Source organism: Haematobia irritans, chromosome 5, assembly GCF_050003625.1.
Source record: "Haematobia irritans isolate KBUSLIRL chromosome 5, ASM5000362v1, whole genome shotgun sequence".
NCBI lineage: Eukaryota > Metazoa > Arthropoda > Insecta > Diptera > Muscidae > Haematobia > Haematobia irritans.
The window spans coordinates 164,781,531-164,794,890 of NC_134401.1; the positions used below are offsets into that span (position 1 = coordinate 164,781,531).

The following is a 13,360-nucleotide window of genomic DNA, read 5'->3' on the forward strand; positions in this document are numbered from 1 at the left end:
TTTGCTTCCACCGTATTTTTTCCCTTCAGAAAACAGTATTTTATCAAAACACGAAATTCCTTTTTTTCATTTTTTTCACAATAACAAAAGTTGCTTCACAAAATTCGCTCTATCTCTCAAACTAATTGACTTACAGACGTCAAATTTTGACACGAATAATTTGAAGGTTGGTACTATATAAAAATAATATGCATTTAATACTAGCGACGCCATCTATGTGTCAGACCGGGAAATTATCAGCCAACCGTTATTACACAGTGCAACACAAAAAATCCAAACAAAAAGTCAGTTATCCCAGCCGAAAGTACTCGATGAGAGAAGAAAAGTAATTTCTGGATTTTGCCAGATTGGTTGCCGATTCACTTTTTTGTTTTAGTCTCTAAAGTTTTGTCACCAAATTCAATTTGCAGCTCTTTTTGCGAAAAACCGAAAAAAAATCGGTGATAAAAGTGGTAATTTTATCGACATTTTTGCGATTTCGAACATGAAGATGAATATTTTCCGACTTAGTATATTCAGCATTTTTGTTGGCCGAGTCAAGAGCTACAACTTTGCTTAATAACTCAAAAATTAATTCACAGCATTTTTTGAGCTTTGGCCATACGAAAATTTCAAAAAAGTGCTCAAAATCGAATTTGGCGACAAAACTTTCGAGGCTCATAAAAGAAAAAACGGCAACCAATCTGGCAAAATTCAGAAATTACTTTTCTCCTCTCATCGAGTACTTTCGGCTGGGATAAGTGATTTTTTGTTTGTAGACAAAAAGTTGAATTTTTTCGTCACAGTGTTATCAACCCGCTACAACGAAGAATTTTCAAAGGAAACTATTATATTTGATTCATGGTGGTGGGCATTTACTGCTGTATATACTTTGCCTTGTGTAGGGTGACAACACACTCATCGAACATGTTTGAAGCAGCTGCTGTAGCTATCCATTCACCACAAAATCATTACGATCTACAATGCATTTCACAGACCATTCAGTTTATGTTAGTTATGAAATTCATTTCGAAGCGAAAACAACACAAAACGGAATACTATAAACGGATAGGCTGAATTAAAAAAAATCTAAATTCTACCCACATCTATGTGTCTAAATACTTGCATACCCATACACAATAATAGGCCAAATAATGTAAATGCAACTACATTATAGTCAACAAAACAAGAGAAATAAAACAACAAATATTTACTAATTTAATTATTTTGTGATTTTTGCAATTGAAAAAGGCCACAATAAAATTTACACAAAAAAGTTACTAAATTAATCTACAGTTTTTGTATATAAGCAAAAGTTTATCTGGTTTTAATAGATTTCAATATTTGTTCATGATTATTGCATTTCTGAAAGTGCATTGAGAATTGACATTAGCCGTGTTGTGGTTGTTGTTGAGTCGTTTGAGTTCGTTGCAGTGCCTTGTGAGCGTGTGTGTGAGTTTATGTGTGTGCAACGCGAGTACAACGCACAAAGCTGTTCGTTGCTTAATTCTTTTGTTTTTTTTGTTTGGTGTGTCGACTACTCTGCTGCCATTCATCTGTTAAGGCCGGTTGCGAAATACTAAGTCATACAATCCTACTAAGAATCTTCGTCATCATCGTCAGTTATGATAAATGTAAGCATTTAATTGCATATGTCTCAAGTTCCTTGGCCAATGTTTCTTTGCGTTTGGTTTTCACAAATGAAAATAAATTCTTCGGGAAAAAAGTGTTCAAGTGTTAAATGAGTGTCATTTTCCTACGTGCTCGAAACAATAGAATAGTGTAATGTTGGAATTTTTTCCCTTCCTTTTGGGTTCTTTCAAAAAAACAGCTGCAGAGCATATTTAGTGAATAGTTTCCACAGTCACCATCATCGACATTACCATAGGAGTATGAATGACAAACAAACATCCTTTTGTTGCGCCCACGTTTTTTCACATCGCTCAGCGTTTTTGTGTTGGCTTAACAACAACAACCAAGAAAAATAAGAGCATAAGCTAGAGCTGCTGGCTGTACAAATACTATTGGAATATAGCTTGTTTTCAAACAAGAAGATAATTACTCATCAGAAACTGAATGTAAGTATGGTAGTTTTCTTTAAATATTTAGTTTTTTTTCAAAATTTTGAATTTTATATTTCTTTACACTTCAAATAATTCATATGGATTCCAAATTTGTTTTTACCCATTCAAAAATGGTAGAGTTATTTTTCTGTTTTCTTTATGTCATCTCCTGTGCGTCGTTAGGAAATGGAATGAGGTTTCTTTTATCATATATATAAAATGCTACGGTTTAGCATTCTTTAATATGAGAGAAGTTCACTTTTTCTTGCGGTATTGAAAATTGAATTTGTCGAATATTTCATAGCATAAACCGATAAATAGAAATTACTCTAATAACTTTAAAAGGACTCATTATTACTCTAATTACCATATGTGGATATGGAATTTGGGGTTCTCCATAGAAATTTAAAATTCCTTTGAAATTTTAAATTCAATATTTTCTTTTTATTTTTATTCTATTCAATAAAGTTAAATAAAATTAATTAAAATTTAGTCACCAACTGTCATATCGAACCCCCCAAAACAAACATTGGTGTTTCGATATCTTGCATGCCCGTCAACCCTAAACCCAAATAAGTCATAACTTTAACTTAATTTAATTTTTTCACCCCTTTGGTATATATGCCATTCACAGAAAGGGTCCATTGTTGAAGGCATGTTTAATTGCTAGCAAAACTGTTAGGTTCAGTAAATTACACAGTTTGTTGCTTAAGTCTTTCTATTAAAGTACCTAGAAGTTCGTTTCTTAAGTCTTTTGTAAGACATTTCTTATTAGGCTACCCGATTGTAATTTTAAATGGTATTTAAAAAGAAATTAAAATGAAAATCTATGTGATTTTATGTAGTCTACACCATGTATCTCTCACACAAATCCTGCGGAAGGCAATTGCTTTCAAATGTCCCATTTTGTTTTCAACTTATAAAATTGTTCAGAGTTTATCACACAGGCTGTAAAGCTATCCATTCACCAAAACAAGAAAGATCGATACGGTAAAATCCCGTACATGCTGCAGTACATACGGCATTCACAGAAATGGTCGATTATTGTGGGCAAGTTTATATTGCTAGGAAAACTCCTCGGTTCAGTAAATAATAAAAGTTTATTCCTTAAGTCATTCTATTAAAGGACTTAGAAGTTCGTTTCTTAAGTCTTTTGTAACACATTCTTATTAGGCTACCCGAGTGTAACGTTAAATGGTAATCTTATATAGCCTACACCACGTATCTCTCACATAAATCCTCCTGAAGGCAATTTCTTTCAAAGGAATTACGTTAGCTAATCTTTAATATCCAACTTATAAAATTATTCAGAGTTTATCACACAGGCTGTAAAGCAAAATAAGAAAGATCGATACCAGTACATGCTGTAAGGTCTATTTGGGAATTTTGTCAAAATTTTATTTCTAAAAAAATATTTTTATCAAAATTTTATTTCTATAGAAAATTTTGTCAAAATTTTATATCTATGGAAAATTTTGTCAAAACTTAATTTCTACAGAAAATTTTGTCCAAATTTTATTTCTAGAAAAAATGTTTTCAAAATTTAATTTCTATGGAAATTTTTTCAAAATTTTATTTCTCTAGAAAATTTTGTCAAAATTTAATATCTATGGAAAATTTTGTCAAAACTTTATTTCTACAGAAAACTGTTAAAATTTTATTTCTGGAAAAAATGTTTTCAAAATTTAATTTCTGTGGAAAATTTTGTCAAAATTTTATATCTCTAAAAAATTTTGTCAAAATTTTATATCTATGGAAAATTTTGTCAAAACTTCATTTCTATAGAAATTTTTTTTCAAAAATTTTATTTCTCTAGAAGATTTTGTCAAAATTTTATATCTATGGAAAATTTTGTCAAAACTTCATTTCTACAGAAAATTTTGTCAACATTTTATTTCTATAGAAAATTTTGTTAAAATTTTATTACAATTATTTATTTTTATTTCTTTATTATTTTTATTTCTTTAAGAAATTTTGTCAATTTTTGTTTTTTCTATAAAAAAGTTTATCAATATGTTATTTCTATAAGAAATTTTGTCCACATTGTATTTCTATAGGAAATTTTGTCAAAATTGTATTATTATAGAAAACTTTGTCGATAACTTATTTATATAGAAAATCTATTTATATAGTAATATATTTATATAGAAAATCACAATCTCTCTTTACCATTATAGAGTCTCTTCCAATCTCATTTTACTCTGTTGTGGGTTTAAATAAACAACTTTAGTGTTATAAGTAAACCTGATTGATTTTCTATTTTGGTTGCACCCGTATTTGTTTTTGTCTAAAGTCAATCAAGCAACAATACTTATTTCTCTTAATTTTTGTTTATTTTATGATTTTTTCTTATTTACAATGCCTTGTTGTTGCAAACCCATAATCATGCATACACAGGCGTATCTATTTAATACAACCTACTCATTTTTTATTATTGCCGCTTGATTTGAGTTTTGTGAGCGGTGGCTGTATGAGACTTGCTGGTGTAGTTGTTGCTGTTGTTTGCGGTTGAATGTTATTATTGTTCTATTTGTTGTTGTGTCTAAACAAAATAAGAAACGCCGACTCCCACGTTCTTTATGTGTTAATTGCTTAAAATGAAAACTACTCCTATAATGGTGTTATACATAAAGACAACGACGGCCACAATGTCGATGGCGACAAAGACGAATACTCAAGTAAGATTCAGTGGGGAAGCAGCTTCATTTCAATCTCTAGATTGAGTATGCCAAAAAGAAACGGAAACCCTCTAAAATTGATTTGAATTTATTCGTTGAATTTACTATGGCCCCAGTATGCACGGAGGTGCGCACTCTCATTATGTGGCTGTGTTTAGTTTTTGTTTTTTGGCTCTTTAATCTGTTTTGGGCCTACATTTATTTAGTAGGAAAAAAGGCGTCTTTCCGAAATGACATAGCAAACAGCAACAACAAGAAGACATTATTTGGCAGATCAACCAGAAATCTGGAAAAGGCATTTGCATAACACCCATTACATTATGCCATACATATGTACGTATGAGAGATTCGTATGAATTTCATGAATAAAATTGTTTTGCATTTTTAAAATACACATACGGACGGACATACTCCACTATGAATGAATGAAACTTTCGAAAAATATCATACCACGCATTTTGCCTACCCACATTTTGTGCATTTTCATGGGTGTCAATGGTTTTTGGTAATTTTGCAAGAAGAAGAAGGAAGTATAAAGGATATGCTATAGAAGGCAGGAACAACTCCTGGAATGGAAATAATGGGAAGGTGATATATAAAGGTTCACTAAATTATACAAAGTTTGTTCCTTAAGTCTTTCGATTAAAGTACAAGTTCGTTTCTTAAGTCTTTTGTAACACTTTCTTATTATGCTATTCGATTGAAATTTAAAATCGGATAATCGATTTTTTTAATCAAAATAAATCGAAATTCGTTAATTTCATGTAATCTTTAAAATCGACTGTTCGACATTTGATTTTTTTTTTGAAAATCGAGAGAGATCTGAATCACATCTCACTTTCAATTTAAAATGGACTTTTTGATTTTTTTGTAAAAGTCGATTGGTCGCCGTTGATTAGTACAAAAAGTAGATTTCTCTCATTACAAAAATTCGATTAGTCGATTTTCAGAAATAAAAAATCAAAAGTCGATTAGTTGAATTTGAAGATTGCGAACGTTCGACTTTTTCGGAATGTTTTTAAGCATTGAATATGAGGCGAAAATGGTTATAAGCTTCGCCGATATCCCTTCCGAGGATAGTTGAGAGTCACTTTTATTTATTTTTGTTAACATATATATTTTTTAAATATTTAAATTTAAGTTGTGATTAAGTGATGAGAAGTTTGCGTCTTGAGTCCTTTGATTTGTGCCTTGAGTTCTTTTGGTTTTGCACCAGCGTTGCCATAATGAATTTTTATTTTGTACCAACATTTTTCCAAAATTGGACCAAAATTCTTACCAGCGGACCGTTTTTCCAAATTAAATTAATATCATTTAAAAGTTAAAATTTTTCCAAAATTTTACTTCGATAGAAAATTTTGTCAAAATTTTATTTCTAAAGAAATTTTTGACAAAATTTTATTTCTAAAGAAAATTTTGTCAAAATTTTATCTCTTTAGAAAATTTTGTCAAAATTTTAGTTCAATAGAATTTTTTTGCAAAATTTTAGCTCTTTTTTTAAATTTTGTCAAAATTTATATCAATAGAAAATTTTGTCAAAATTTAATTTCTAAAGAAAATTTTGCCAAAATTTTACTTCTGTAAAAAATGTCGTCAAAAATTTATTTCTATAGAAAATTTTGTCAAAATTTTATTTCTATAAAATTTATTTTGCAAAATTTTATCTCTTTAGAAATTTTTGCAAAATTTATATCTATAGAAAATGTTGTCAAAATTTTATTTCTATAGACAATTTTGCCAAAATTTAATTTCTAAAGAAAATTTTGCCAAAATTTTACTTCTATAGAAAATGTCGTCAAAAATTTATTTCTATAGAAAATTTTGAAAAAAATTTTATTTCTATAGAAAATTTTGTTAAAATTATATTTCTATAGAAAATTTTGTCAAGATTTTATTTCTATAGAAAATGTTGTCAACATTTTACTTCTGTGGAAAATTTTGTCAAAATTTTATTTCTGTGGAAAATTTTGTCAAAATTTTATTTCTGTGGAAAATTTTGTCAAAATTTTATTTCTATAGAGAATTTTGTAAAAAATTTTATTTCTATAGAAAATTTTGTTAAAATTATATTTCTATAGAAAATTTTGTCAAGATTTTATTTCTGTAGAAAATTTTGTCAAAATTTTATTTCCAGAGAAAATTTTGTCAAAATTTTATTTCTATAGAAAATTTTGTTAAAATTTTATTTATATATCGTTAAAATTTTATATCCGATATTTCTATAGAAAATTTTGTTAAAATTATATTTCTATAGAAAATTTTGTCAAGATTTTATTTCTGTAGAAAATTTTGTCAAAATTTTATTTCCAGAGAAAATTTTGTCAAAATTTTATTTCTATAGAAAATTTTGTTAAAATTTTATTTATATATCGTTAAAATTTTATATCCGATCCGACCGGACCGGACCAAAATGGCAACCCTTTTTGCGCAATATTGTGAGTTTGTGTCTTCAGTCTTTTGATTTTTAGTTATAAAATATTCTATTAAATACTTTTAAAACCATTTTGGTTATTTTTTTTAATCCAAGAACTCCCACTAGTTCTCCCAAAGGAACTATGTTAAAATGCCACCCACAAAGCATTCAATGAGTTGCTCAGTTAAAACTGGGTTGTGACATATCACTTGGGAATGCATGATGGACCACCTACAAACTAAATAGCAACATGAGTTTAATGGAGCGAAAGCAGCAAATCGATCTAAGTGGCCGAACGAAAAAACCTATGAAGTCTTGAAAAAACAAAAACAATTCAGGGTTTGTATTTTAGTTGAATTTCAACACAAATTTTGGACTTCTATTTAAGCTTCTTGAACTCTGCGAAATCAGTTGCTGCGATTGTTGGTTTTCAAGATTTAAGTTAAAATGTTGAGTACGCCTACGTTAAAAACTTTTGTTAAGATTTTGTTGGATAGGCTTTGCCATTACCTTCAGCTTTTAGTTTGATTTTTTGGTTAACACACGAATGCTTGTGCAGAGTATGAATGGGGGGTTTGTGTTAACTTTTACAATTAAGTAACAGCTCCAATGGTTTGGTCTTTGGCACACAGAGTGTTGTTGCTCCACAACAATTCGAGACATCAAGAAAACTCCATGTGTGGGTTTTGAACTTGGAATGATTTAAAAACAACAAGCAAGTCAACATTAAAGTGTAAAAAGAATTTCTTTTGGGTTTAATTCATGCCAGCAAATAGATAGATGATTATGCTCATCATGTGGTACTAGCTAGTTACGAATACCAGGTCGTGGGCTATGATGAGTACCACCAGTATATTTGAAATATTCATGTAGACCTAGATGCTTTAAGAAGATAGATCTTTGTAGTTGGTTGCTTGGTTTGTTTGTTTCATATGCATATTTTGTTTATTTCTTTAGCGATACTGGGTACTGGATTGTTTAAAACAAAATAAACGAAGTCATCAGCATGAATCCATGGTAGAATACCATTTGGCCTACAGGGTATCATTTACAGTTTTGCCGTCATCTTAACATCATTGGAATTGCCAGTGTTTTATGGAGAGTTGAGAAAATAGCAAATTATGTCAATCTTTTGTATAAACACAATGGGTGATTTCAATTTTGTTTTCTTTCATATGATTTCAAAAATTTTTAATGATAATTGAAGACAAATAATAATGTGTTTTCCAATAAGAGCAGTTATTTTGAATCACTAGGATTTTTTATATCTATGGCATTTGAATGTTTTTTTTTGCAAAGAGAAATTACACCATTACTAAAACAGGAACTATGGTTGCTTCAAAGATGCATTGCAATTATTAAAATTAACTACAAAAATTGTGTGTATTTCGTAGTCAAATCATCTTGACTGATAAGGCTCATTTCCTACGTCAACAAGTACAATTATCGCATCTGGGACTCGAAAAGAAAAGAGTTGAATATCGTGGGGCTATCATTTAGTTGATATTACTTTTCATTATTAAGGGGAAAATAATCACAATTTTATAAAGAAAACATGGGTGTCTATGATTTTTGGTATTTTTGCAAGAAGAAGGAAGTATAAAGGATATACTATAGAAGGCAAGTTTATAATGCTAGAACTACATGTGAAAATGAAATAATGGGAAGGTCGTAGATAAAGTTCCACTAAATTATACAAAGTTTGTTTCTTAAGTTTTTCGATTACAGTAGTTAGTTCGTTTCTTGATTACAGTAGAAGTTCGTTTCTTGAGTCTTTTTTATTAATCTATCCGAATGAAATTTCAAATCTACTTTTTATCAAAATAATTCGAAAATTTTTATAACCTTTAAAGTCGACTATTTCATTTTTGAAAATTGAGAGAGATCTGAATCACATCTCACTTTCAATTAAAAATTCTTTTTTTGATGAAAACTATTTTTAAATGTGTCGATTGGTATTTTTGCGGGTGACTATGGGATAATGCTCTATGCACGGGCTAAAATCCCATCCTGTCTCACCCCGGGGTATATATACCACCGCTTTTGCATTACTTCGAGGCGGATCCCGTTGTGGCTTATGTCCATCTCATTTTAGTCTGTGTCCAGAGTCCCGCTTTTATTCCTCACACACCGTTGCCACTCGAGCCAAAAATAATCTACCAAAATTTGGAGAAAATTCTACCAAACAAAAAATCTTCTTTAGAAAATTTTGTCAAAATTTTATTTCTTTAGAAAATGTTGTCATTTTTTTCTATCTAAAATGTTGTCAAAATTATATTTCTATAGAAAATTTTATCAAAATGTAATTTCTATAAAAAATTGAGTAAAAGTTGTGTTTCTATAGAAAAATTTTGTCAAAATTTTATTTCTATAGAAAATTTTATCAAACATCTATTTCTATAGAAAATGTTGTCAAAATTTTATTTCCATAGAAAATTTTGTCAAAATTTTATGTCTATAGAAAATTTGGTCAACATTTTTATTTGGCTATGGAAAATTTTATCAAAATTTTATTTCTATAGAAAATTTTATCAAAATTTTATTGCTATAGAAAATTTTATCAAAATTTTATTTCAATCGAAAATTTTATCAAAATTGTATTTCTATAGAAAATTTTGTCAAAATTTTTATTTCTATAGAAAATGTTGTCACAATTTTATTTCTATAGAAAATTTTGTTAAACTTTTATTTCTATAGAAAATTTTGTCAACATTTTTGTTCCTATAGAAAATTTTGTCAAAATTTTATTTCTACAGAAAAATTTTGTCAATATTTTATTTCTATAGAAAGATTTTGTCAAAATTTTATTTGTTTAGAAAATTTTGTCAAAATTTTATTTTTTCAGAAAATTTTGTCAAAATTTTATTTCTTTAGAAAATTTGGTCAAAATTTTATTTCTATAAAAAATTTTGTCAAAATTTTATTTCTATAGAAAATTTTTGTCACAATTTTATTTCTATAGAAAATTTTATCAAAATTTTATTTCGATAGAAAATTTTGTCAACATTTTATTTCTATAGTAAATTTTATCAAAATTTTATTTCTATAAATATTTTATTTCTATAGAAAATTTTTTAAAAATTTTATTTCTATAGAAAATGTTGTCAAGATTTTATTTCTATAGAAAATTTTATCAAAATTTTATTTCTATAGAAAATTTTATCAAAATTTTATTTCTGTAGAAAATTGTGTCAAAATTTTATTTCTATAGAAAATTTTGTCTAAATTTTATTTCTATAGATAATTTTGTCAAAATTTTTGTTTCTATAGAAAATTTTGTCAAAATTTTATTTCTATAGAAAATTTTTGTCAATATTTCATTTGTATAGAAAAATTTTGTCAAAATTTTATTTCTATAGAAAATTTTCTCACCATTCTGTGCGGAACGCTAGATTATTTTTCTTCACAAAAGGAAAACATCTTCCACTGTGCTTATCACTCGAAATAGTTGTTCCCAATACATTTGTAAAACATTTAAGTTCTTTTTTATGCACGCTCGTCTTTTTTTTTTTGTGCCGACGTTTATCTGTCTTTCTCATTCAGTTGAGAGGGAAGCATGTGGGTGTTATATGTTGTTTTTTTCTGTGTCGACATTTTTCCTCCCAAATAACTACCATGTTGGCAAAAAAATATGTGCAGTTTTATAACAAAATCTTACCATTGTAAGTCCATGTCATAGCAATGTTGAATTGACAGCATGGCATATATGTCATTTGTGGCTTCAATAACAAACCAACGATCAAAAACTCAGTTGATTTGTATAACATGAAGCTTAATGTTGGTGGCCAAGAAGATTTTGTGTGTGTTTTTTTTATAATAGCCATTAATGTGTTTATTAGTCAAGTTGTATATGGAAACAATCGTTGATATTTGTACAAACCTTAATTCCGTCCAATTGACTGGTGTAAGGTTTGTTGCTTAAGTCTTTTGTTTTGGCAATTTTTTGGTTTGATGTTTTCGTTGTTGTTTGGTGAGAGTTTCGTAATTCTTCTATTCTATTGACTGTGTTATGTTATAAACAAAACAAGTTCTTTATTTTATTTTGATAGTTTTTTAATGGAGGAGATTAAATCAGATTAATGCTTGACCCATGGCTAAACAAATAAATTGTTGACACAAAAGGCTTTGCTTATTCATGATTTAAACATACATCAAATGCAAATGTTTGTATTTTTAAGGTATTTTCGTGATTTCCTTTCATTTCGATTCCTTTCCTTTGACTCGACCTTATGTGCGTGTGTTCTCATTTAAATAGAATTAAATTCATTTTTTATTGTTCTTCAATTCTTAAAACATCCGTTTCCGTCTTAAAACAAAATCAACGCTGCAATATGAGTATGAAATGGATGTAGGGTAACAAAAAACACCTCAAATGTAAATTCCTTACAATTCATTTGGATCGAGTAGATGTAGATGTTTCCCTTGCCTTCCTTCAATGTCTTGGCATGTCATGGTTTACTTTGGCCTCTTTTGATATTCATTCAGACATTCATTCATTCATTGTTTTCCAGCCGGTTGTCCGCCGGTTGGTCTTTGTGTGAAACAGATACGTTGGTGGTTGTCATCGCAGTAGACAGATCAACCACAGGCAAAGCAAAAACAACAATAGAATGAAATAGGGATGTCCCTTAAGATGTTGCGATATTTTACATTTTATTTGGCAAAAAATATAATATTTTCTATGAAGAGACTTTTTGTTGAACTATATTTTATTTTACATTTTATTTGGCAAAAAATATAATATTTTCTATGAAGAGACTTTTTGTTGAACTATCAGCAAAAAGAGCTCGTCACATTCCGAAATTTTTGAAAAAATTAAAAAAAAATAATTTTTTAAAAAATTTGTAGGGATTGTTATAATGTCATACAATGAAAACTTCTTCTAAATTCTTTACAAAAATTTTAACATTTTCTAAAATTTGAAAAAGTTAAAATGGCCATCTCTATTTTAAATACGTCAGCTAGCAGGGAATGAAGCAAAATGTTGATGCAAATAAAGCCAGCTGCTGCCATCACAGATGTATGGTCATGGCTGCCGGTATTATGGTTTAGAACAGACCACTGACGATACAATTGGATGGAAGACAGCGAAAAAGGTTAATTCCATCAAAAAATGTAGAGTAGTTTTAATTCGTTCATTTCCATTCATTTTAAGGATTCTGTGTATATACTTTTTAGGATATGTTTGAGATTATGTGTGAGTATATCGTTTGTCTGATTTCAGACGTCAACAGTAAATCAAACTAACTCTTTATTTGTAGGCATACATTTTGGGTTTCGTTTGGATTTGAATATATTAACTCATTCAGTAAATTCTTATTGAGTGATTACAGTGATCTGGAAATTTAAGATTAATGAGGGGATTATATATATATTGTTTTTCATTTGAGATTTGAGAGATAGGAAAAACAAATGTTTTCGAATCCAATCCCATTCCATAGATCTTGGCCATTAAAATGACATTAATTTTATAATTATAATATAAAACAGAAGTGAATATTTTGATAAACTTATGGATTTCAAATCGAGACCTGTTAAGCAAAGAGTGAGATCTCTACTTTGATAACAAAAAAAAAAATTCTGATTTAATCACGAAATTAATTGATCCAATTAATTTTTTAATTGAAATGTCTTCAATCACTAAAATGATAATATCAATCATAGTTTTAATTGAGCATCAAACAAAAATCTTTGATTAAAAATTTATTTGATTTCATAAACAAATTTCAATTAATTTTTTAGTTGATTCAATTAAAAATTTAATTGATGTTGATTGCTAAATTCAATTAATTCAATGTCTTTCATAACATACATAGTGTTTTTGAGAAAAAAAAAATACAGATGATCTTCACTTTTTTGAAAATAGACTCAACTCGACAAACCAATTTTTGATAGTGACCAAGATAACTTTTAAAGAATTTTAACGAACTATGTTAAAAAGACGAATTTTTAAAATTTTAAAAAATCAAAAAATATACTTTTTCAAATTTAAAGTTGTTGTCCAAATGTTTAAAAGTCGAAAATTCGTTGCTTTGTTTCTCACTACCATCTCCTTTTTTAATTTTTTTTAAGTTACAATAACAAACCATTGTTTTTTTTACCTGACTTCACAGAAAAATTTTCAATAAAATATTTCCATTTAAAATTTTAATTGAATTTTCAAAAATATTCAATAAAAGTTTTATTGATTTAACAATTGTTTTAATTAAAACAAAAATCAATCACCA

General features: G+C 28.2%; 1 protein-coding gene across 1 annotated transcript in view; it reads left to right on the top strand.

The window, feature by feature from the left end:
• The first annotated feature begins 1,013 nt into the window (after positions 1–1,013).
• Positions 1,014–13,360, top strand: part of Lrt (Leucine-rich tendon-specific protein) — a 60,972-nt gene continuing 48,625 nt past the window's right edge. Inside the window, exon 1 of the mRNA XM_075311067.1 lies at positions 1,014–2,057. The gene's annotated coding sequence lies outside the window, so the exon portion shown is untranslated. The remainder of the gene's footprint in view (positions 2,058–13,360) is intronic.